At 36.6% G+C, this 27,205-nt stretch overlaps 1 protein-coding gene across 2 annotated transcripts in view; it reads left to right on the top strand.

Moving 5' to 3' along the window:
- The window catches only part of LOC5573637, a 283,372-nt gene that overhangs the window by 132,243 nt on the left and 123,924 nt on the right, over nucleotides 1-27,205 (top strand). Inside the window, exon 2 of one of the 2 annotated variants that reach the window (XM_021837699.1) lies at nucleotides 11,396-11,417. The exons of the other annotated variant lie outside the window; for it this stretch is intronic. The gene's annotated coding sequence lies outside the window, so the exon portion shown is untranslated. The remainder of the gene's footprint in view (nucleotides 1-11,395; nucleotides 11,418-27,205) is intronic. 2 annotated transcript variants of the gene reach the window in all.

Raw genomic sequence — 27,205 nt, 5'->3', positions numbered from 1 at the left:
ATGTTAAAAGATGTTTACCCAAGAGTTGCCGCCACAACCCTTGGACATAAATTCATAAGTTTTCCTTAATTTTCTGGTGAAACTTCAGAGCAAACTCATGGAGAAACTTGGTTGCTAACTACTATTTCTCCATACTCAATGGCATTTTACCCCACCCATTTGGTGGGAACCACTCCCATTTTTCAACCAATTTTTCTGCACGATGTAAACCCGTAAAAAACTCAAATTTGGGAAATGTTTTCATGATGGTAGCTAGAAAATATTGTAAAGTTACTGTTAGGACCTCTAATGGCGTTAAAATGTGGATCTCATTAAGAGAAAACGACACAAATCCTTAAAGTGGCATTTTGGACCAATTGACCCTATCTGGGTTCGATTCTCGGTAGGTCCAGGATATTTTCGCAATGGAAATTTCCTCGACTTCCCTGGGCATCGAGTATCACCGTACCTTGCCGAACGATATACAAATGCGAAAAGGGCAAGTTTGGCAAAAAAGCTCTCAGTTAATAACTGTGCAAGGGCTCATACGAACGCTAAGATGAGTTGGCTATGTCCCAGTAGGGACGTAATGTCAGCAAAAAAAGAATGAAAGAAACATGTAGACGCAAAATAAAAACCTAAAAAGGTACCGTAGGGCAAGTGGGTAATGGAAAGTATATAGTTGAGATTCTTTAAATTCTAAAGACTTTATATTAAAATAAATTAGGTCGTGTTTATTTTTTAACATGACTATCACCAAATATAAGCGGTATGCTAAATTGATTTTAATGTAAAATTGGAAAAAACTACAGACCAAGTTTTTGAAGAAGGTATCCCTTCTTTTCATTTGTCTCAGAAATGGAGCAATTTAAAAGTTTATCGTTTTGAAAAATAAATTAAAATACTAACCGTTATATTTACGATTTCTAATAACTTTAACATTTTTTAAGGAGTCTCAAATGAACAATAACATTAATAACATGTAAACAAAGATGTTATGTAATGTTTTTCTTGTCAGTTAAGTTTTCTTCTGTTTAATTATGTTTGTTTAAGTGATTCGACAACAATATTACTACAACATTTGTAATGCTAATTCTTACATCATAAGACAGCAATTGCATTCCTGCTCTGTAGATTTATTATTTATCTGTTAATTGTCTTTACGAAAATTGGATTCGACGTCGGATAACTCTTTGAAAGAAATCGTTTCTTCGTTGGAACGGAATAATTAAATAAACTTAGAATCTTTTTTATGTTGATAGACCGATATCCCATTTTTATGTTTTGAAATAGCTTTACGATATCCTCTAATATTGGATCTTTTCAATAAACGTCTTCTTTTCAATTGGCTGTCCGAAGTAGACACATTAATATCGTAATGTTTGGCAACCTCTTTTAGAGAAGTTTCATTATTTCTAAAGGCTTTGAGCAAAGTGTTTCTTGGATTATCAGCACGTTCTGTGTTTTTATGATAATTGCAAACCTTGTTTACTTATAGCTACATAAAGAGCAAACACAAATTCAATCTCTAATACTCCACTTTTCACTTGCTCCAAGTGATTAGAAAATTGGCGGTTTTATCTAGTTATTTTCAGCTCTAGGTCATATAATTCTAAAACTTTTTTTTTATTTCAGTTTAAAACTGTCAGAGAGGCAACTTAAAAGTGGTACAGAACATTATTTTTCGCATCTTTTCTGCCACTCAAAATATTAAAATGAGACTGCGCGATGCCAACTTGTTACAGAGTAATAGTTGACAGGTAGACAATCTTTCGATATATTATACAATAATGGTTGCAAAATCTCATGAATCACTCAACTATTGTTATTATATGAATGGTCTCAAAGTTCTACTCAAGATTTTTAAAACGTTAATTCACATATTCAGTAAAATATTCATATTATTTTTACTTACCCCATTTACACACTTGCCCCGCGGTAGCTTACAAAAGATGCAAGGTCCAACTTACAACAAATCCTGCATAAGAATTATACAAGAATTGCACACTTAAAATAAATCGCAGTATACTGTGAAATAAATCACCGAATATGGTATGTAAATAACAAAAAAGCAGATTTTTTTGTGAAACCAGGTATTTTACCGACAAAATCCGTGAAATCTACTTTTTTACCGCCGAAATTCGTGGAAACAAAAATTGCCGTAATTCTGTAAAATACCAACGAACAGTTCGGTGAAAGCATTATTTGCACCGTACTTCTGTGAAATCATTTGACAGCCACTCTGGCAGGCATGAGCTCCTTTTGTTCCACTTTTTGCACACCACTTATCAGCAGTAAAAGCTGGTAAAAAGGTAACAAGCCTGCTTCCTGATCGGTAGGTCGAGAATTCAATTCCCGATTCTGTTCAACGATTTCACAGATTATTCGGTGAATTTTCACCGAATGTTCAGCTGTTGAGGTTTCGGTGAAATTTCACAGGAATCCGTAAAAAAATCTAAGTGTGTGTATTGTGTCCGCCGGTAGCTCATCGTATTTGAAGTTTTATTCAATTGTATCCAATACATGCAAACATTCCCTTACAGCGTGGAACGCACGAATCCATATCTAATCCATATCTCCGCTCCTCTTTTCGAATCAGTCGCGTCTCCTATAGAACGCATTCTCACAACGCGAACTTTAAAACCAGTGAATTTGAGATTTAATCGTTTTGGAGGTTTTCAGAGGTTTCATTATCGAATAACTCGTATGTGATAAAACATAGCACAGTGCTCAAATGGTGAGGACAGCTCTTAGTTATTAACTGCAAAAGTGCTCGAAAGAACACTAAGCTCAAAAGCAAGCTCTCTCACAGTTTGGATGTCACGCCAGAAAAAAGAAGAAAATACTTCTTCTGTAAGGTTCATATTAATCTATTTAGAAGCAGCACTCTTACTGGCCAAGTTCTCAGTTAAAAGGATAATCCTCAACTCTTCAAGGTAGGTCGTATCATGTACTAAAACATCGCCAAAGACAGTACTGAACTATCTTCTAATACACATCAGATATTCTGGGAATATTGTCGAAGATGAAATCTCAAATATAACGCTGATATTTATTACGCTCCTCAACCGTGTGTCTAATTGGAGACCTCTCCGGTTTCGCCAACAGCAGCCGGGTGTTGTTTATAATTGTCTTCAAACATATTCTCGTTAAGCCACTAATATAGCCGTGATGGATGGCGCGCCGTTTGATGGATGATTTGGTTAAACCACTCCCGGTTCGAATCCCGACGTCAACGGCAAATTCTTTTTGAACTCATTACGCCTCATGGCTGCGTAATGACGCAGCCAACATGTTTCTCATGCATCTCGAACTCGGCGCGGACACAAGCATATTTTTCCGAATTCTTACGCTTCTTTCCATGTTCTTTGTTATACAATGCCTTGTATTGTCGACCATTACAATTTCTGTATATGCAACGATCTAATACAATTTCTGTATTAGAATCATGCAGAATTGTAATGAAATCTTGCAGGCTCGGGTTGCGTGTACATGCAAATGCATGCTAGGGCGATCAGAGTATTAATTTGTCAAACAAAGAGCTAAAACTAATCAGCAACAGCTAACTAGAAAACTAATCAACCAAAATTATAATTGATAAATATATAAATTTATTAATCAATTAATAGTTATAGATGAAGTGTCTCTGGTTGTAACTCTTTTACATCGAATGACCCGTTTTGTTTTAAATTGTCCTGCAATTCAATTTAAGCGCGTTCTCCACGGATACGACGAGTCAGTTGGATGTCCTTTGGTATGATGCTGACACGTTTGGCATAGATCGCGCACAGGTTGGTAATCTCAAACAAACCGATCAGATAGGCCATTCGCTTCCTGCAGGACCATGACGGCCGAGCTCTGGAATCGCAAATTTGCCCGGATACCACTACGAAGCAGAAAAAGTTCTTCATGGTGCTGAACTTCTTCCAGTATCAAAAGGAACTTTAACATCGATTTGAGCAAAGAGGAGAACATGGAGCTCGCGAACTTCATGGAGAAGTACCTCAACCTCAAACTGGATTCGTAAACTACTAAAGCAACCAATCTTAGTGGATCATGCGTGTCTATCGGTGTTGAAGTGTTAACCGAAGCAAACTTACACCACAGATTTTCTGTGCTAACACACAATGTCCACAAATGCAACAAATAATATGAAAATTGATTGGATTTTTATCAGTAGAAATCTTTCATAAGTTTGTGTCGGTCTTAAGCCAGGAAATAAATGAAGCTAACGTTATCCAACGTCAACTTGGCGGTTGTATCTCGGAAACAACCTCTTACTTTTTTTAAATGAATTTTAAACCCCAGAAAAGCTAAAATGGATTACTGTTTCTACTATTTGAAAGAAAACATGTTTGTTTATCTGACCATAATTAAAAAAGAGCATAAAATAATGTATTTCACGTTCAAAATCGCTGTTATCCTTAACGTGGGCAAACTACCCCCAGTCCCCCTAGTGGATGTTTCCATCATTCTCCACACCGCTGCGCATGCAAGACTTTGTTTACCTGCAGCCTATATAAGCAGCTTGCATGCGCAAGAATTTCATCAGTTTCCAATCAGTTTTCTTTGAATCATGAATCAGTTTCTTTTCATCCATCACGTTTCAAGCTTTGTAACATCAAGTCGAGAATACAGAACAGTAGTCAAGTGAATCAAACCGCCTTTCCCTCCTCTCTCAGTGGAAGCCAAAACAACCTTCCGTGAAGGCTTGAGTCATCAGAGTCACATTCCAGTCGAGCTATCGGTCCTGTGCCCTGTTGCACCAAGCAACAGGTTAGCGGACGATCAACAGATCGTTCCGTTCATGCTCACCAGAGCAAAACCCCGTTGCACGCCGCATCAAGAACTGTTGTTGAAATCGCAGGACAGACACCGGATGCTTGCCAAGCCGATCTTTGGTTCGGTAGTGCAGGATGCTTGACAGGGCTTGGCTAGCAACAGCATTCTGGTTGGCTTGACTGGAAGACGATGGCGGCTACGGTGGAATGCCTGTATACATTGATGTGGGAATGCAGCTATCCTCCTTCTGCTCTGCACAACTTATCATCCAATTCGCCACCTTGGCGTGGCTGTTTTGTTGACTTATCCATCTCCGTTTACTCCGAGTATTCTGTGTGTGCATGGCGCGGTTTCTGATCACCGATCATCTCCGTAATATTTTGTGGAGGAACCGTCTCTATATCGACGAGTTAAATTGCTCACGATTTATCAAAAGATTGTTCCCAAAATTTTGAGGGGTCAAGAACGATCTCACAAGGTCGATTTTCGTCGAGCATCGGTATTGATGTTTGGTGTAACGTAGCTTTCGCTGCAAATTTTGTTTTCTGATAAATTTTATTATCTTTGTTTAGTTTTAAGTTTTACTCTCATAAATCGGTTTGCAAGTGTAAAGTAGTGTTTGGCCCGTAGAATCTGTTGCTTGTTCCTTTATGGGCGAGCGACGGAATCCGGATCAATTGTATTCGGTTCGCGTAATAATCGCACTATCGGCATCGGTCACCCGTGTATATGCTCACGTATTCGTTTCAAACTTTATCTTCATCGTTCACCAAAACGAATCCTTTCCCATATCCAAACTCCCAGTGTTTTCTTATAGAAGTGCAGAGGACTCCTCGGCTTCCGTAAAGCAAGTAACACGTCAACATTTCCCTCCCATCCTCAAATTGACCTGCATTCGGACGCAGCCGGCGCCGGCTTTGTTTGTTATAATAATGAGAACACTAGTACTTACACATTGAATATGCTACTGATCCTGAGTAGCATCTGTTGGTTCCCTGTGTAAGTTCAGCTGTTCTTGCAATAACGGAGTAGCAACTGCGGGCAGTAAATGAACCGTATTCTGATCATATTTATATTTTTCTTGGATATATATCATAGTGAAAAGCAAATTGTGAAAGTTTCATTAAGATTGGAACATGTTCAAATCCACTGGAATTTTTGAAATATTCGTATGGAAAACGAATTTGTGAACTTCGAAGTCGATTTTCTCTGTGCCTACTTTTTACAGATGGGACTGACTTGTGATTCACGGCAGTCTAACTGTAAGAAATTTAGATATATTTCATTCTGCTTCATATTTCATTACAAATTTTCACCTTAGCGATATCGAGTTCTTCTGCTCTAACAATGGTTGCAATATAGACAAACCATTCCAGATCTTTCTGTCTTCCTCTTCTTGACCTGTCAGCTTGATAGGTATATCAACGGCTGTTCCAGCCGTCACAGTGTCGTGACTAGAAGTGGAGCAAGTATTCACAAGGGTAAAAGAGGGTTACCGATTTCCTCGAAGAAACTCAAGTTTTCCTGGATCATTGCTTTCGGTAGCACAGGAAGGGCAAACTATTGTGGAAGGTGCCCTGGTACACCATAGTCTCCGTTTGGGATAAGGTTTTAATCATAACAGATTTTCAAATCAAGTTCCAACGCAATTTTTAAAAAGTCACAAAAACAGGAATCAGTTGACAATCACATGGAAAGAGGATCCTTTGATTTGATTCAACTAATGTGAAAGGCTGCACACAAATGATGGCGCCTTTTTGCTTTTGTATTCCAAATGACGCAGTTGCTTTCTTCTGGACAACTACGTTGGCGTGCACAAACGGCATCAGACTCGATATTTGCAAAACTAACTCACGCTGGTTATGATTTTCATGTAATATGAGTCACTTTTACCAGTCAGCAGCACGCTCACATGGTGTGCAAAAATAATTGAACGCACTTCAGAGTCATCTCTATCGGGGAGTAGCCTATTGATGGTGGATGTTTTAATCAGTGACGCTGTTGGGTCCGAGGCTGATTGGAGCCATAAAGGGGGAGGGCTGGTGACAGATAAGAGCGTAGTACCGATTGACAATTATTTACCGTCGATAATTTATTGCCGGCGTGGAGCGGAAGTTGAGAGCGTGTGTCGTGACCCAGATTAATCAGACTGGCTGTAATGAATGTAGCTCAATAATGATAATGTTACTGGTGTAGGTGTGTATTGATGTCACTTCATTAAAGATTAAATGTCGGTGGGCTGCTGTGAAGACTTTCAAAATAATTAACCAAAAAACTACCCCTTCTTCTTTCTGGCGTTACGTCCCCACTGGGACAGAGCCTGCTTCTCAGCTTAGTGTTCTAATGAGCACTTCCACAGTTATTAACTGAGAGCTTACTATGCCAATGACCATTTTTGCATGTGTATATCGTGTGGCAGGTACGAAGATACTCTATGCCCAGGGAAGTCGAGAAAATTTCCAACCCGAAAAGATCCTCGACCGGTGGGATTCGAACCCACGACCCTCAGCTTGGTCTTGCTGAATAGCTACGCGTTTACCGCTACGGCTATCTGGGCCCCAAGAGTTTTAAAAACTACTGAGCGGTATCGCTGGAATATATTTTGATGGAAATTTAGAATTGTTCTTGATCAGCATCATTTAATTATTTTTTTGTATTGATTAATATTCGATAAAATCGATGGAAATGTTTATTGACGAACTGGTTTTTAGATTTTTGAACTTATGGAGAAATTCCGTAAGTTCAGACACCATACAAATTTTGAATAGATAAAAAAATGAATACGAAAGTATGTGGAAGGGTGTGGTCTGAAATACCTACTGATTAGTCTACGTGACTTTTGCGCAAAGCATGTTAGATGGTGGAATTCGCACAACAATTGTGGGCAGAATTTTGGAAGATTTCCTGGTGATTTTTAATAAAAATACCTCGACGAAGTTTCATTGTAGTCATCATAGAATTTCTAATGACAATCTTGATGAAATGTCAATCACAATTTGTTTATGCATATTTTATACAATCCTTAAATTAAATATAGGCTTAATTCAATCAAAATGTTTTAGCAGAGGTTGGGTAATGGGTTTTTAGAGATTACTAGAGAAAGTTTTGAAAGCAGTGCACTGCAGTCCTGTCGGAACATTTCTGAGGAAAATGAACGAATAATCGAAACCACAGATGTCGCAGATACCTAATAATATACTATTGTATACATCAATAACGTTTTATGTATAAAAATATTGCAAACATTACAAGCGTTTTATGCATAAACATATTAAAAACATGTGATTTGTCGTCGTATTTCAGCAGGTTTTGACCCCATAGTAATCAGGAATAACTCCGGAACCATTAGATGAACCGGAATTCGGATCAGATGCCATTCATAAAAAAAAACGATTGAAAGAGGAATTTTCAACAGCTGATTGAAGATTAAGAAATTCTCGAAAACACACGTTGGGTACGCAAAAACTAAACTAATGACCATCGAATAGGCGCTTTAAAAATCCTATGATATTTTGCATACATAATGATGCTTCAGTTATTTTTCCCCAGTTTTTCCAGTACCGTAAAACGGGGTAACTTTGATAATGCGAGTAACTTTGATAGTGCGAGACCCACAACATACTAAACGAAATAACAAAGTTTCTGTTAATCTGTTAAGCAAAAAGAATGCAGAAGTAAAGAGTGTTAGTATGACACTTCATGTCGAAGCTATTTTCGTTGGAATCAAGTATATTTGAAGATTTATATGCAAATAATTATAACAAATAAGATTTTAGCATTTTCGAAACGCTAACAAACAATCTGTTATACGACCTACATCATGAAGTCATAATGAGTTCGTCACTTATCCTTGACAGCGTAGTTGTAGTAGAACATGAAATCAGTCTCAAATCTCTTGGCGAATACCACTTTCACAAACTGGGACCATTTTTGTAATCTAAGTCAGAAATTTCTATATAGCGTTAAACGCCTAAAGGTATGTAATGCCCTATAAATGTTCCGTAATTCATTCAATTTTGTTTGATTTATAATCCATTATCAAAGTTACCCTAAAACAGAAAACCGACTTTCGATTATATGAAAAATTATATATCCATTCAAAATAAATCTTTTGGCAATCTATCAACTGCGATCGACAGCTAGGGTGCCAGTTCTTCTTTCTGGCGTTACGTCCCAACTGGGACAAAGCCTGCATCTCAGATTAGTGTTCTTATGAGCACTTCCACAGTTATTAACTGAGAGCTTTCTTTGCCGACTGACCATCTTTGCATGTGTATATCGTGTGGCAGGTACGAAGATACTCTATGCCCTGGGAATCGAGAAAATTTCCTTTACGAAAAGATCCTCGACCCGTGGGATTCGAACCCACGACCCTCAGCATGGTCATGCTGGGTAGCTGCGCGTTTACCGCTACGGCTATCTGGGCCCCTGTATCTGGATGCCAGCTATCTGGATGCCAGTACTTGTTTTAAAAATATAAATTGTAATTCTTTGAAACAGCATGCATAAATATTCAAGTTTTCTCAGAAAAAAAACTATCAAAGTTACCCCGTTTTACGGTACCGTAATCCAGGGGTAAATTGATCATTGGGGTAAATTTTATCAGGTCGGTACCAAACAACATTTCCTTACAAGCATGCTTTAAGTTTCTTTGGCATCACAGACATTCTGTGTTTTCTAGTTTATAGATGTCTTATAATGATTTTTGACTATTTCATTTTAATATAGGTCAGTTTTGCATAGATATATTGACAGTTTTTGAAGGTGTAAGCAACTGTGAGGCAAATGTTAGTACAAATCAATGTCTACACTGCTCATAATTGCATATTCGTCACATTCAAAATTTTTGACATTTTCTAGTTAATACCGTAAAGAGTCATCAAATGATAAATATATTCGATGAACTTATTGAAATCTGTGAGATTGTTCCAGCAAATTCGAAAAATATACCAACCAAAAATAACCACATTGGTGCAAACTGCAAACTACAAACATGCAAACTTTGAATGTTAATATGTTGTGTAAGCTTAAGTGTAAGTTCCTGTACTGATCATCACGATTCGTATATGAATGTGCATTCCAAATCACATATTTGTATGACAAAAATCAAAATCACTTTGGTCATACGTAGCCGTACTATGCATTTTATACGCGTGAATTGATTCATATAGAATGATGTATAACAAAAGTTACAAAAACCAAAATGTTGACTGGGAGTATGGTTGTTTTTTGGTCATTAAACCGTTTATTCTCGAATAACGTGGGTGTTGTGGCCGTGTGGTTAGTGTCGTCCGGCATTAAGCCGCATCGTGTCAAGGAGTGTGGGTTCTCTTCCCGCCTCAGTCCGGTAAACTTTTCGAAAGGAATGTTTTCAGATTGTGCAACTGGGCGTTGCATGCAAATCCGTCGTCTAGTGTGGTGCTTCCATCAAAGGGCAAAATGTACACTTGCAGCATTAACGTGTAGGTTTCCCTTTAAAAAAAAGTTTTTATTTCAAAGAAAATTGCTTGCATTGAGGAGTATTATGCAGATTTATAATGTTTGATTTTTCAATAAAATGACGAAGTACACGAGTGCTGAGATTTTTTTTGTTTAGTTTCAAGAGAACCATATTACTCAGATATGTGAATTATTGTGATTCCAAAACTTCCAATTTCACTCAGTGCGTCGTTTTCAATATCAACATTTTTTTTTTCACGCTTAATTTAGAATGCCGAATCTTGGCTAAATATAACCGAAATTCGTAAGGCAAGTAGTCAGCAAACAAATTTCATGATATCTCAACAAATATAAGCCGAATGCCAGTAAATCGTGCTTCGTTGGTAAGCAATCTGACAACTTTTAGCTTTATCTCGGTTAAATCAGCGAGATTGGCACAACCGGGATCGTGAAAAAAATTATGATATGGAATCATCCAAAAATGACGTACATCATTAGGGAGAGGGGGGGTCTATGGAAGTGTGACAGTGCATGCATTAGGTATTGGAAAAAGCGTGACAGATGGTGGAGAGGGGGTGTCTAGAAATCCTGAAAAGCGAAGGACGTCATATTTGAATCTTCCCTATGTTTAATTTAATTTAAATAAAACATTGTTTAAATTAATTGATACAAATCAATGGAGTACTTTTTTGTGGAAACAACTTTGACATTATTTGAGTTTCAAAGGGTAACAAAACAAAAACTTGTAGCATGGTTACCGAAAATATATAGAAATTATGTATAACTAGTGGTCCCGGCAAACTTCGTCTTGCCATCGAGTAGGCTGTTGAAAAACGCTTTTAATCGTCCCATATAAAATGACAGTTTCGTTTGCGCTCGTTTTTTCAATTTCCCCGGTGAATATCCTGGGATTTTTATACACACAAACACGTCGGAACCGTTGACGAACAAAATGGAGAAAGAATCATCCAAATACGCTAACCCGTTCGTAAGCCATTTCGTGACATACAAACACCATTCCATTTTTATTTATATAGAAGATAGATATTTCTGATATGCTTTTTGTCACCTTTCGTATTAGAATTTAAATAAAGAATGTATTGTAATGAAGGTTTTATGCTCTAAATCGTTATCATTTGAAAGTTTTTTTTGACACTTTCCAACATTTATTAACATATTGTATTTTTTTTTTCAGATCGACAAACTTCAAACATCAGGTAAAACGCTGTTCATTTTCTTATCTGTAATATAGATTGACCTGAGAAGCTAATTTTCATAAGGCAGCATCCATTCATTACGTAACGTAAAAATAGGAAATTTTTGACCGCCCTCAGTTAAACTTCTTATATTTTTTTATGATTTATTTTACGCTTGAGCCTACTCCATCCCGCTCTTTCGAGCGTTACATAATTTTTGGACGTCGCCTCATGAAATTTCAACTCGTTCACGTCCATGACGTCACCGTGCAACGAGCAATAGTGTCAAATCAGGACACACGTTCATGTAAATGAAAATATTGTCTGTCTCAAGATAAATGAGATCGAAGTGTGCCGCGTCTGTGATCGGGTGTGAAAAATTTTGCTCCTACACAGCTCCCGTCAAATTTTTCAGATTTCGATTTTGAAATTTCTTAATTGATTCAAATTTAAATTCTGTTGTTTAGTGAAAAGGTGTGAGAAAGTGACTAGCCTTGCTAAGAAACATCATTTTCCGGAAGGATTTGGAGTTCGCACAGGAGAAAGGATTTGGCTGTTGTGTACACCAAAAAGAAGTGCAAAGTGCCCTCCAGCAAAACATCCAATCACTGGCATTAAAACACAGGCGGAAGCCAATATCCAGGAGGGGATTCAAATGATGGTAGACGAGTGGTGAGATCGTTCATTATTAGTATAGTCTTATGTTAATTGTTCAGATTCATTATTGTTTTGTTAATTTTCGAAATCTCCTTCATTTATGAAACCTGTTTCTGTTCCGAGCGCTTTCTCAAGCATTCGAAAGGACTATTATTATATGAATTAAATTTTACATGCGCTGAATGCATATATTTAAAAGTTTTTGGGCGTTGAAGACCTGAACTAACAAAACTATTGTTTTCAAACTATCGTAATGTTTGAATTCTATATACGATTTGCGATTATATATGTTCTGCAAATAAAAAGGGGTGGGATAGTCAACCTTAATGTTTTCTTCTCGTTTCAGAGAGCAAGTAACGGCGCTTTAGCCTAGGCTTCCGAGCCAGGACATAAGGAAGAAATACCTGTGTCCCATCCCTAAAAGAAGAGCATCGACAACAATGGAGTGTGCATTAACATTCTTAGCAACGCCACTCCCAACGATTTGAACTTTTTCCCTGAAATGAGACGGTTGGTACGGTTGTCCCCGTTTCTTCATTAAAACAATTCAAACATTTACGTCTATCACATTATTCATAAGTGGATAATCTGATCGCCGTGAACTTTTGAGTTATCTTCAAGACCAAGTCTGCACAGTGGGCCTGGCCATTTTAATATTTGTGTAGTATCACCGATATTCCGCAAACATTAATGCTGACAAGAAAATACTAGAAAAAATTCCAGTATTTCCAGGATGCAATTCAATATTGGCTGTGCAAGCGCTTAGATTAGATTAGATTAGATTAGATTAGATATTGTCTGTCTCAAGATAAATCCAATTATGGCGATTATCTGCTCATGTCTCCAAATATGAGCGGTCACAGATTATACAGAACTTTCAATTACGAAGCACGGTACATGAATTAGACAGCAAGTACACTCATCGTATTCAGTGACTCCTGATATCTAACATCAATACATAGATGTACTGCTGTCATTTTGCGTAAACCACGTGCTTTCAATTTAGGGGGGAAAGTTTTTCCATTCATTTGACATTGCGGGTGTCAGTTCGCTGTAACGGCTGTGGGCTAAAAAACATTAGATGGTCAATAAATATTTATCTGAAATTAAATAGAAATGCTACAATGTTATATGGTCGTGTAAAATTAAGCAAATATATTTTGATGATGCAGGTTTCGCAGTTTAAATTTGCGTTTATTTCGATGCACTAAGTAGTATTGCAAGACAATTACATTATCTTTGAAGCTGTGAAAATGACGTGAAAAGCAATGCCATTGTGACGAATCTTCGAGTTGCCTAACAATACTTCCATATCAATGAAACCCGATTTTAGTACTATACTATTAAATTCCTCAAGAGTTTATATCCTTCGACAGATATGTGTATTTCGACCTCAACTGTAAGGCCGATGTATACATTTAAATTTTAGAGGGGTGTATAAGAGGCAAACATATAGTTTTGAGGAAATCGATTTTAAAGTTTTTTCAGCAATTTTTCACCACATATAAATTGTATGACAGTCAAAAAAATAAGCCAATCTTCTACGATTTATGTTATATTTTACACACAACGTAAAAATCACTAAAAAATACCGTTGGAAACAGTAGAATTTTTTATATTCTCAGCTCAAAACCGACCAAATGTCACTCACACCCTTTTGCGTTTGAGCCCCTCATTTGAAACATTCTTCCTAATAGTTATCTTTCTCTATCTCACTGCGTGATTATGACGCAGGCTTAGAAATTTATCTAAAACCAACGCCCAGCTGACACTATCATCATCTGGTGAGCATGCTGCACGAATCACTGTTTCGTGCAAAAAGACCTGCAGATGGCGGTAGTGTGAAACGTCAAATGCACAGAAAAAAAAAATGCGCGCCTCTGGTTGTGAGATTTGTAACACAGAGAATTTGAAATGATCGTTCAATTAGTGGTCGATAGAAATTTCGTCAGCGTTACGTCTGTTTGTCTGTAACTCAAACATCCAAAACATCCAAAACTTTAGTGAATGGTATTTTTCAAACGGTTCAGTGACTCAATGGCTCGTTAAGAAAAAGCGAACTGAACCTAGTGAACGGATCCATGCGCCATGTGTTGTATTATGGATGAGGTTGAAATCAAGACAAGCACTTGTTAACATATTACTTGTTTTTTCGATCGAGTATTGTGCTGTGTTCATAAATATCGTAAGAAAAAAGCGCCACACTAAAAATCCAATTTCAGATCCCTCGCCGGGTTGAGGCACATCGCGAGTGAGTTGTGTGCTGTTCGGTTTGGTGGCGGTGCGACAATACGATCTTTTGCTTCCTCATTCATGAGTACATTCTTCCTCAGAAACGCACGGTACGACCGGACACGAACACAATATTCAGTTGAACTCCCCTACCCGAACCAAACGAAAGATGCAAATGTATACACTTTTCTGTTCAGGGGCTTTGGGCGGGGAAAATTCGTCTGTCTATGCTGAGAGCGCTGACAGCACGAAGCAGCAACTAACTGTGCTTGTTCGTGTGGCGTGGCGCGTACAGCAAGGCACGTGTCAAGCGTTATATATACCCGTTCTAGCACTAAACCGAATAGCGCCTTCCGCTTTTTTACTAGCGCTGCCTGTCCTGTTAATGATCTAGTATCGGAAGTAGTGCGCTGTATAGATCATCAGATGCACTATGCACTACTTCCGACATTAGGTTTAACGTACAGGACAGGCAGCGCTAGTAAAAAGCGGAAGCCGCTATTCGGTGTAGTGCTAGAACTAGTATATTAAAGAGACACGAACGAAAGAGAATAACGTGCAAATAATAAGTTATGGAAGACACCTAAAGAGAATCACAAAAGTAGATTTGAGTATTGTACCTTTCAATTCCGTCCTAGTTGGGCATTGCATTTTGCTTGTCACACTTGAGTTCCAAAAATAGAAAACTGAACTGAACAGGAAGAATTTTTATATATCCAGTTATGGAGGAAAACTCACCTTACACGCGACTTCGACTACAAGATTCATTAAATTATGGAAGTATCGTCTTATGGAGAGTGCGTTGGAACGCGTTGTATATAAATTTGAAGTGACCGAAAAATGCATCGAGTAATTGTAAATATCGGGTTATAGAAAAAAATAGTTACGGGTAGTCGAATGTTATTCCATGGAGCAACCAGATATCGACCGTGGTCATTCAAATTTTCTTTTGTAGATCGTCATTGAAATTTATAACTCGTCCATCTACATTTAAAACCAGTGAATCAAATTGTCATCCAAGGAGACGAAAAACAAACAACAAAGCAAGTCGCTAACAACCCGTTTAGCCAAACCTTTGCGGATTGGGATACAATCAGAAGTAAAATTGTCATGACAATAACAGAGCACACATTGTTGCAACCTTTTCAACTCGCGATTTATCAGTTATTTCAAACTCAAAACCAAATTTGTTTTATGCATGCTGTTCGATAGTGTGCCAATGTTTACCAACACAGAGAAAGTTCTCGAAAATTGCAATACGATGCCGAGAGAATCGCTGCGCACGTGGTGATCGATCTTTGTCATATTCTGTTCAAGTGATGATAAACTGATGTTGCGGAATAAAATTGTTGGAACAAGAGTAGAAGATGACAATGTCTTAGTAGCTGGATGTTGGGTGACAATTTATTCACCGTTCAAAACCCAGTCTCAATATAATTTTATGTCAAACATAAAGCGACATCAGAATTTCATCAGTTTATCAAAAAATATATTGGATAACATTTGTATGATATCACGCAAAAATACTCAGAAAGTAACATTTCTACTCACAGTAAATCTCGAAAAATTCTAAAACGCATTAAATGACCTGTTGGCAATGTTTCTCCTAACAAAGTTGGGAAACTAGTATAATGCTTGATGACCACTTTTGATGCTTCAAAATAAGAATGTACTAAAAGAGACATAGTATTGGAAAAATGAAAAAAAAAAATCAGTATGTGAAATTTTCGTAAATAACATACAGCAAAAATAAATTCATATCCCAAGCAGCACATATTGTTACAAGTAGCTTACAGCAATGGCTACTTAACATATTCAATAGTTACAATATGATACATTTGCAGCATGGAAAAATACTGCTATGTAACCGAAAAAGCGCAAAAAGTCGAGCCTTATGTAACTTGTTTGTTCGTTACATAAGAAGTTTACAAGCGACTGCTATGTAATTTGTTGATTACGCATGGGTTTTCCTGCGACAAAATAAATGAAACGGCGTTGAAGTTGTTGTTAGTTTTTGACAGTTTTGGAACCGAACAACCATTTTTAAATTGCATGTCAATAAAAGTAATACGTATGATTTTCGAACGCGTAATTATGCACAAGTACATAATAGATTTAACATGCCGATTTGAATTTGTGGTGAATTCAATCATTTTACTTGCTCAAAATTGACAGGCTCATAAACAAGATAGTAATTTTAGATTGAATAACCATTATACCTGGATTGTTGAAATATTATTCCATTAGAACTGACACAAAAAATTGATATTGACACTGTTACTCAAATCAGCAGTGTTTTTTATTTTAATTTTATTGTTTGTGAAGATTGTGATTCCAAAATCACGTTGTTTCATGTCTCGCAGTTGGATTTTCTGGGTTGCCTATCATAAATCGCCATTTAATTTCATCTTGCTGACGACACACTTCCGAATAACTGTTTGAGGACAGACAATCTAAAATGATGGAAACTATTGAAAAGCTGTTAGAGAGGCTGTAAATTGTAAATTCAACAATTGAGGGATTCCAGGAGGCATGCAAGTCGATTCTGATCGACCATTTCAAAAATATCTGAAACTTTGCACAGTTTTTTCAGTTCCATCTAAATCGTCATTTTCCGATATCAAATCTTCAAGTTGAGTCACGACTAACTTTTCAAAAGAGTGTATGTGAAAATGGCTCAAAAATATTCAAAAAGCTGCACAGCAAAAACGGTTCGTTCGATTGTTAGACAACTAAAGAAACAAAGTTAGACAACTAAATAAAGATTCCAAAAAAATACACACAGTAAAAAAAAATTTTTTTTGCATTAAAAAACATCATTTTTGTCACAAAAACTCAAATATCTCAAAACCCTATCGGAATACCAACGTAATTTTTTGAGGGAAACGGTCCATTATATTAGCTATCTACCATAAACATTTGGTGATGGTAAGCCAAATAAACAAAAAGTTATGACATTTCCAAATATTTCACAAATTTGACACTTAGTGAACAATTTTTTTTTTTTTTCATTGTTAATTTTTTTTAGGACCGCAGTTTTGTTGTTGAATTTTTTGTTAAGGGTACCACATGAGGTTAACAAGTTGTTTTCATGATATTTTATTTAATTATTCATAACTATTATAGCATCTATTAGAAAGTTAGACGCGATCCAGTGTTGTGATCTAAAGTCTTGATAGTGTCATATTTTTTTATTGTACGTAACTGAAGAAAAATTTTCTCAATAGTGTTGAAACCTTTTGATAAAAGAAACCTATAAGAAATCTAATATTGAAGACAAAAGCTACAAAAAAAGTTTTCTATACAGGTATACGACTAGTTTACCTGCAAAAAGTTTACCTCGTAGAGAACAAGGCGGGTCTATACCCAGGTGATCTAGTATACGTAAAGCAGGTCGGTTTTCTCGGCGCTGGTTTTCTCCACAAAGTTAAAATCTGATTACACCTGGGTATAGACCCGCCTTGGTAGAGAATAGACTTTGTTAATCATATTTGGGAGAAAGCGAGTAACTTCAACAACATCAAAAACATGATAGGTACATACCATGAACATACTCACGAAAAAAGCTAAAAATATACTATCACTATGGTTATAAAAGATTTAATTGTAAAATTTTTCTTCAGTCAAGCAAACGACACCAAACTAGTCAGTAAAAACTTAAAAGTGATTTTGTTTATTAAAATCTAACGAGCAACATGAGTAGTCGCTTTCTCAACTGTTGCAGGCCGTTTGCAGAAAAAAGTGTTCGAAAGAGCTACGAAATCTCACCGAAAGCACCATAGATAAACTGAAAGCGGCTGGTTATGCTCCAATGTCTACATTGAATACAAACTTACGCATTTGTACGTCCTGCCGTTTAAAACGTTGACAAACGGGCAATCTGTACATCATCGGTGGATCAGGTTGCAGGAAGTTCGAAAACAACAACAACTGAGGAATTACTAGATGCACCGACAACAACTGAGGAGTTACCAGAAGTACCAAGTGCAGATAGTCTTGCCACGGTACCATCAGCGACATCTGTTTCAACAAATCAATCAGAAGATGAGTGCATCCAGAAGGTCAACATCGAACGCTTCAACGAAGGGATAGCTGGAATAAAAGTGACTCCGATTAAATGGACGAAGATGGGTTACGTCAATTATCCCGAGAAAAAAATACCGTGAAATCAACGAAGCTGTACGAAGAAACCTCTTCAAATTAGGACCTGAGGATGTGGAAAATACAGACTACGATGAGGTAATTATGAATATGAAGGAAAGGTTCTCGAATCTAGCCACGACAAGGAAAGAAAAATTATTGATTTTGTCGATGCTGCCAAGCTCGTGGTCTATTCAAGACGCCATTGATGAGTTCAAAACCAATAGAAATACAGCAAAAGAGGCAAAACAATTCAAAAATAACTGTCTTGCAACCAAAAATGCTAGGTCGAGTACTTCATTAACAGATGAGACAAAAGAAAAAATAATTCAATATTTTGAAGACGATGAAGTAAGTAGAGCTATGTCTGGCCAAAAAGATTATGTATCTGTAAAAAAAGATGGAAAGCGTCAAGCAATCGGAAAACGATTAATGATGACTACTTTGAAAGAAGCGTATACACGCTTCAAGGAAATTAACGAAATATTAAGGTAGGTTTTTCCTCATTTGCAAGCCTTCGTCCAAGGCAATGCAAGCTTCTATCCAATTCAGGAACACATAATGTTTGTGTGTGCACAACACACGAAAATATTAACCTAATGTTACATAGCTTGAAAAGAATCAATTTATCAAAGGATATTAAAATGTTAACTGGTAGTCTTTTGTGTGAAAATACAACATCAAATTGCTATCTACGATCTTGTTCGGATTGTCCAGATTCTTCATCATTGGAAAATACTTTATTCGCTGAGTTTGAAGAAAATTATATTGATCAGTTATCATTTGAGCAATGGGTGACCACGGATAGGTGTGACCTAGAAACTATTGTAAAACCTGTAGATGAGTTTGTGTCATTTTTTTGCTTGAAATTAGAAAGTTTAATTCCTCATGACTTTATTAAAACAGAGCAATCCCGCTTTTCAAAAATACGAAAAATACATTACAAGATGGTGAATTTTTAGTCATTTGTGATTTTTCTGAAAACTATAGCTTTATATTGCAAGATGAAGTGCAGTCCCATCACTGGAACGTACAACAAGCTACAATTCATCCATTCGTCATTTATTTCAATGGAAGTACGCAAATTGAACATTTTAGTTTTATTGTAATTTCGAAGATTTAAGACACGACTCAGTATCTGTAAATTTGTTCATTGCCAAAATGATTAACTTTTTACGCGTTGATAAGGATAAAGAAATCAGAAAGATATATTTCATGTCTGATGGAGCAGCATCGCAGTACAAAAACCGTAAGAATTTTTCGAGCCTATGTCATTTAAATCAAAGTACGGAATTGATGCAGAATGGATTTCTTTGCTACGTCACATGGCAAAGGTCCTTGTGATGCTATTGGAGGAACCATAAAGCGCATGGCCACAAGAGCAAGTTTAGCCAAAGAACGTGAGCATCCAATTAAAACTGCAAAAGAACTATTTGATTGGGCGAATCGCAGAAAAGAAGAAGATTTAACAAAATTATCATTTTGTTTTACTACTACTGAAGAGTACGAATTAACGGCATCAGAGCTCAGCGAGCAATATAATAACGCGAAAACGATCCAAGGAACCTAAAAATTTCACTGTTTCATTCCATTGTCAGAAAATAAAATTAAAGCAAAACTATACTCGAACTGTACTGATAATGATGCAAAGTGTTCGATATTGTAAAAAATTGAATAACAATAAATAAAATAAATAAGTATTAATAAAATGTTTTTCATGATCTCATAAACGCATACCCAAATCCAAAACTTTTAAAGTTTATATATAACATTTAGAAACTCATCGATCATACTCTAAAAAAAATATCCTGGTAAAAAAAAAAATATTTTCGTGTAATCTGTTAATTCATTTTAATTTATACATATATACATATACATATAATATTTATACATATACATATATTTATACATATAATATACATAATACTAATGAATACATGAAAACGACTTGTTTAATTCACGCCAAGGCCCTTAACAATAAAATCAGCAACAAACTGCGGTTCCCGTAATAATTTACACCGATAAAATTTTTTTTTTCTTCTAAATGTTGGTTGGTTGGTTTGACTTTATTAACGAGATTTTTAGCCCTGGGCTAGTTCATCTCGGGACCAACGGCTTTACTTCCCTTCCGAAGGAAGTCGTCACTATAACTTTTTACGTCATAAGTGACTATGTCGGGGATGGGATTCGATCCAGGTCCTCGGCGTGAGAGGCGAGTGTTCTAACCACTACACCAGTCCGTCCCCACTACTAAATGTGAAAATTGTGACATGTTTGAAATGTCATAACTTTTTGTTTATTGGCTTACCATCACCAAATTTTTATGGTAGATAGCTAATATAATGGGACCGTTTTCCCTCAAATAAATACGTTGGTATTCCGATAGGGAGAGAGATTTTGAGTTTTTTGTTGTCAAAAATGATGTTTTTTAATGAAAAAAAAAAAATTTTTTACTGTGTGTATTTTTTTGGAATCTTTATTTAGTTATTCTAACTTTGTTTCTTTAGTTGTCTAAACAATCGAACGAACCGTTTTTGCTGTGCAGCTTTTTGAATATTTTTAAACCATTTTACATACACCCTTTTGAAAGTTAGTCGTGACTCAACTTGAAGAATTTGATATCGGGAAAATGACGATTTAGATGGAACTGGAAAACTGTGTAAAGTTTCAGCTCAATAGAAAAAAATGATTAAAAAAATTTACCAAATTTTGGTGCTGTTGCCTTGGAATCACTCAATTTTAATTAATCAGTGGAACAATATCCATGAAAACAATAACAAGTCGTAAAATAGTAAAGTTCTTATATCAAAATTTGCAATACGTATAAAAATTTTTGCACATGTAGTGTTGACCAACTGTCAGCAAGTTACTATTTTGTTACACATTAGTTACCCAGAAATTTTATGTTATTTTGAAACTGATGTGTAACTATACTGAAACTGTCAATAATTACACTGCTGTCAATAGGGGAAGGGTATTAAAATGAACACCTAAACGATATCGTTCTTTCTTTTAATGGGAAAAACGATGAATTTGCGATAAATCATCAAATCTCGATTACTTTTTCAAACCGACGTAAGTAACTTTCATACGGTTTTGAGAAAAATAATTGAGAAGAATCACAACCTGTCTTCTTAAACTGTTTAAAATGAATCACCTTTTTAACATTTTTTCGGCAGTGTATATCGCTCAAATTTGGCATACAATCCGATCGGGTTCAAAAACTAGGTAGTTTCTATTATTTTCAACAAAAATAATTATAACAAAATGATAAGCCGTTTCATACAGTTACTCTCGACGTTTTTCTACCAGTGTAAAATCGGCTCAAGTAGTGTTTTGTTTTTATTCGTGGTTAAGTCACTTTGTCTCTCTATACAGCGGGCGGCGAAAGTAGTGGTTAGGTTTCGAAAGTTGAAAATCTTACTTTCGTCGTTTGTAAATCCGGAAATTAAACGTTCTAAAAGTGAAAAATTTAGTTGGGTAGGAGCGGAATATGTGGAATTTCGCCTGCAAAACACGTAGGATCAATAAAGTAAGTTTATTCACTTTTTTGACTTGAGACTATTCGAATAAGTTTTCGAGAAATAATGTACAAAAATCCCCTATGCCAATTGACTGGAACATTACAAAAGTATGAAAATTAAATGCTCCGTCCAAGAAAGCACATGGTTTGCAGGCGTTGCAGAATTCGCTCTCATTTGAGAATGAAGCACGATCAAAGCAAGCAAAGAAAAACATCCCATCTGTTGCGGTCCACGATCGTCATTGTATCGCAAGGTGTAACAAGTCTGATAAATGGAAGCAGCGAGCGAGAGCCCCAACGAAAGAGCGATGATAAAATCCATTTTTCTTCGCTTGTTTACCGTTGGGGATAGGTGTTTTTCTTTACTGGCACGATAAACAATCCACGAACTTCCAATAACAACAGTGTCCCCCAGGCTTGGAGCATGTTTAGAGGGGTTTTATCATGCACTACTATCAGAGCCGTAGGTGCCGTGGCGCCCTTGGCGAACTACCATTTGAGCGCCCCAAAGTCAAAGCTCATCTGTTTTATTGCCATTAGCGTTTGACGTGCAAATCCAGTTCAACTTGGCTTCAAATGCGGTAACACGAAGTAACCAAAGGATACTTAGCAACCATGATCGATATCAACGCCAACCTAGAAAAGAAAACCAATTTTTGACGTCGCCTTTCTTGTTAAAAATTTTACCGCATTTTGTGTTCCCGCATTTGATATTTGCATTTCACGCACACAGCAATATAACATTTTACAAGTTTACATGAAATATTTCAGAAAAACATCGAAAATTTTTTAAAATTTAATGGTAAATCCATGATCAAGCTTAGGAATTATCTAAAATTTAGCATTCATTGAAACATTTGAAAGACTTTGCAAAAAAGAAAACTGAATGTTATTTAGAGTGGAGATGAATCGAAGCTACTCCTCAAATCTTTAACAGCATAAATTTAGACAACCAAATAGCGGTTCAATCTCAAAGCTTAATCGATCGTTCACCATTACCAGCGAGTAACTGATAGATCAGATATTGAGTTTGAATGGCTGTCTGATTATCTAGATTTGTTCTCTTGTAGATTTGAGGTGTGGCGTCGATTTATCTTCAGCCGAACTGTCTGAACGTAAGTCAGTCTGGAGGTTATCTAGAAGATTCTTTAAGAAGAAAATGAATCGAAGCCTCAACCAAGCCATACCCTATACCTCTCTCAACGCGCATACATCTACAGAATCAGGCAATCGTTCGGACTGAAAACTTGATCGATAGATCAATGGTTGAATCAAATTTTCAGCTAGAAACCCTATCTGGTTCTTTAGATTTGTGCTTTAGAAATGAGGCATGGCTTCGATACATCTTCACCTTAAACAAATAGTTTATAAAATAACTGTTTATTCATCGAAACTACACTAAACAAGAATACTTTTCTTGAAATGTTGAGAGTTCTGTATGGATTTGAAAGAATTTTTTTCTAGAAACAAAGAAATATTATTATTATTAGGAACAATAGCCTATTTTATGTTCTAATTTCAATGTTATACATTTTTTGAAAATCCCGGACGACAATAATTCTTTGGTTTCCGCTGTTATGTCTTCAATTTTCAAGGTATAAATATTTCGTTTGGTGGCTATTTTCAAGATATCCACGGATTTTATAAAATGTTTTCTGCCACAACTGAGTTACAAATTATTGTCATGAAGAATTATTTAAAAAAAAACTTAATAAATTTGAAAATAAAAAATATTCAAAAAATTTACAATTTACGAATATTTGACATCTTTTGGTTTGCTTTCAAAATATTTTACTTGAATCGATTCAGATGGTGTTTTAACAGTTTTATTTTTAACAAAGATTTTTTTCTCGCAATTTTTCTAAAAAAAATACCAAATGCGTAACGCATTTCGACGCCCCCTGAAGGCTTGCGCCCTTGGCGGTCGCCAACCTGGCCAACCGCATGCTACGGCACTGACTACTATCCCCCAATCTGATCAAACTTGTAGCAGTATACGATAAACAGTCTCTCATAATGTGCAGCATGTTATGATAGTTACAGAGAGCGATACGTGAGAGATTCTCTCAATTTTCTCAGGATTCAATCCCTGATGGTTTGTGACGTGCTCAAATGGCTCAAAAAGCTCGAAAGAAAGTAAATTCAAGCGTGTGCTATAATAAGGGCGCAAGTCGCATGATCGATTTCTTTTCATCGATCCTCTCTTCTGTGAATAAAGTTGACAAGATGCGGGATTGTTAACAATTTTTCACTACAAGACGCTAGGAAGTAATGCAATCTTGCGTCCTGAGGTGAAACAACGAATTGAATTTAGAAATTGATCAATTTGTGCCAATATTAGGGACTGAGGGTAATATACTCATGATAAGGAAAATAGTGATTTAGATGTGAAAAACATGCTTTTTTATTATAATCTCTCTAATTATGTTCTCTATCAAATGAATGAATGAATTACTTTTTTATTGAAGGGATTTTCTGCCGTAGGCAGGTTTATCCCCAATTCTATCAAATAATAGAAACAACATCCATCCATTTGAGTATATCTAGGGTTAATAATTCAATTAAAAAAATGCGTGCTTATGGTTATTAACCACGTAGTCATTTATTGGGGGAGGGGAGAGATTCTGCCCAATGACCACGGTCCATACAAATTGTAAATTTTGTGTATGGACAAATGACTACTAGGGGGAAGGTGGGTCTAAAATTGAGAAAAAATAACCGCGTTGTTAATGGTAGCCCCTTGTGCATTTCTGTGCTGGCACTTCAATAGGGCTTAACTAACATGGGTTATTTCTCTTCATCGTTTATGCATATATAATGCATACCTACAGGCGTTTGTTCTGATGTAATAGGCCTACTCACATGACGTTCCTCAACAGCTGATCGGGAAGCTTTTTGACAGTTCTTCTATGAAAATGACAGCCTCGTGTATGCACCGTTCCTCCACCGATGTAAACAAATGCATACCCCACTGCACTGTGACGTCACGCATCAATTTTGACAGATACTGGTCCTGTTGTATACAGTTTGGACTTCGAATCATTCTTAACTTCGTGAAAGTTTACTGCGAGGAAGGTCAAATCCACTGCAGATACCCACGGATCGTATTATTCTATCTTCCTACCGTGGAAATCGTCACCATGCTGGTGATAGAAATGCGAAGATGAAAAAATGATGGAAAAAAACGACTAAGTCCGAAACGTAACAACAGGACCAGCAGCTGTCAAATAAGTGAGGTTAGGCTCGTCATATGCAGCGGCTCTATAGATGAACCTGTCACATGAAAAGGCCTGTTGTTCAATAATAGATACAGTCACCCCACAGTTATGGATCAGCTAAGGGTCATTTTTCAGAACAAAATATGATTAAAAAACATGGTGACACTGTTCAAAACAAAATAACCTTCCTGACACTGCAGAATATAGTTGTTTTTAAGAATACATCTCAAAATTCCCGAGTATGTACGAAAAAGTATCGAATTCGATAGAAATTCCAAACGATGTCCACCCCACAGATGTGAATCAGTGGGAGAGGAGGATCCCTATTATAGATCAATCGACTCATATTATGGATCAAGCACTATAACAGCGAATTAACCTGCGGGGTAAACGAATGGTGTACTAGTGAAAGCATAAGTTTGGCGTTAGTTTCGGAATCGTCTTATCTTTGATTCATAACTGTGGTATGGGTTTCAATGCCCCACAGTTATGAATCAACGCTTCTGGGAATACGGTTGACATTTTATTTCCTACGGACCGGAAAAAAATGCCAGAGCATGTTGGTTCCGGGTCATTTGGCCGAATGCAATTGGCCGAATTCCGTTTGGCCGAACGCCATTTGGCCAAATGCCGTTTGGCCCGAAATTGAAAACAAAAGTGAACTAAAGTTAGCATGGATTTATGTAAATTCCAAGAAACTTATTCATAAAAAAGGATAAATCATCATTGATATACATAAGCTATTTAGTGTTAGTTGAAGAAACAATCAGTGCTGAAAGAAGAACATCCTAAATGTAAGCAGTTGTTCACTTCGATTCTAGCGATAGTAGCCACCTGAGACGAGACTCGCGAAGACGGTCTTCTTTTTCTGTGATTGCTGAGTTTTTTTCTTATTCCACTTTGTGTTTATAACAATTATCGCATGCTGTTCAAATCCTCACATGAACTCTCAGCAAAAATGATTGTGTTTGCATCACATCGAATCATAAATAGCCGTTTGAGTGAAATGTCATGCCAGCAACGTAGCAGACATTAGAAATAATTAATCTTCTGCTTAGATTTATCAGCAACTTTGGAAAAAACTGCTCCGCCGACTGAGGTTCTCAATAGCAGTTTACTTTGAACACAATACTTTTCACTTTTTCAGCCATAAAAACGGTGGGCTGCATTTGACGTTTCGTGAGAGGGGAATCTGGACTGCATATGACGTTGATATTTTTCCTCTTCGCGAGTCTCTCTCAGGTAGCCACCAGCAGATGTTTGGATTGCGTTTGTAGTTAGCTTTTGACAGTAATTAAAACGGTTTAAAACTTATTCGTTCTTCTGTGGATCGGCTTACTTGGATCCCGTACTAAGTAATATATGTCATAGTTCTGACACAGACAAACAGACGTCACACTCTCGTCATTGTCCATCGAGTACTTTTCAAACGGTCGATTCAAATATATTGTAGAAGATCAATCCACCACCCGTAGCTCTCGCATCGATTTCGTCGCATTTGACGTTTACATATACTGCCATATGTTCGCCCATCGACTAAACAGAACGATTTTAGCATTGAGCGTACATGGTCTCTCGACTTTGATTTTGATCGTGGATCGCGATTCGTTTCTAAGTGTTACGTCTGTTTGTCTGTGGTTCTGACATCAACAAGTCTTGACTTCTTCTTTTCACAACGGAGAAACAGTGTGCTTCTTTGACGTCGTTTATTGCTATACGCAAGCAACGATGCAGTGTTCAGTTCTCATGTTGTAATCCTAATCTTGGAGGAGAACGACATCTTACCTAAGTTAACCCTTGAGCTAAAAAAAATGTGTTTTGAATAAAAACGTATTATAAGCTTTAATTCCAATAACTATGCAAAATACTTTTCTCTTGAAAGAACAGCCTATGATCAAAAGAAGGAAAAATCTCTTATGAAAATTTAAGCAAGTGTAATGTATATAATCATTTCATCAGTACACCTACAAAGAACTGTCGATGATTTAAAGAAGGAACAATTCTCTATTAAAATATAAGCTAAACTATTTTCGATAGTA

The sequence above is a fragment of the Aedes aegypti genome, chromosome 1, assembly GCF_002204515.2.
Source record: "Aedes aegypti strain LVP_AGWG chromosome 1, AaegL5.0 Primary Assembly, whole genome shotgun sequence".
Classification (NCBI taxonomy): domain Eukaryota; kingdom Metazoa; phylum Arthropoda; class Insecta; order Diptera; family Culicidae; genus Aedes; species Aedes aegypti.
Note: the sequence above shows the minus strand (reverse complement) of the source record. Positions and strands in the feature narration are given on the sequence as shown.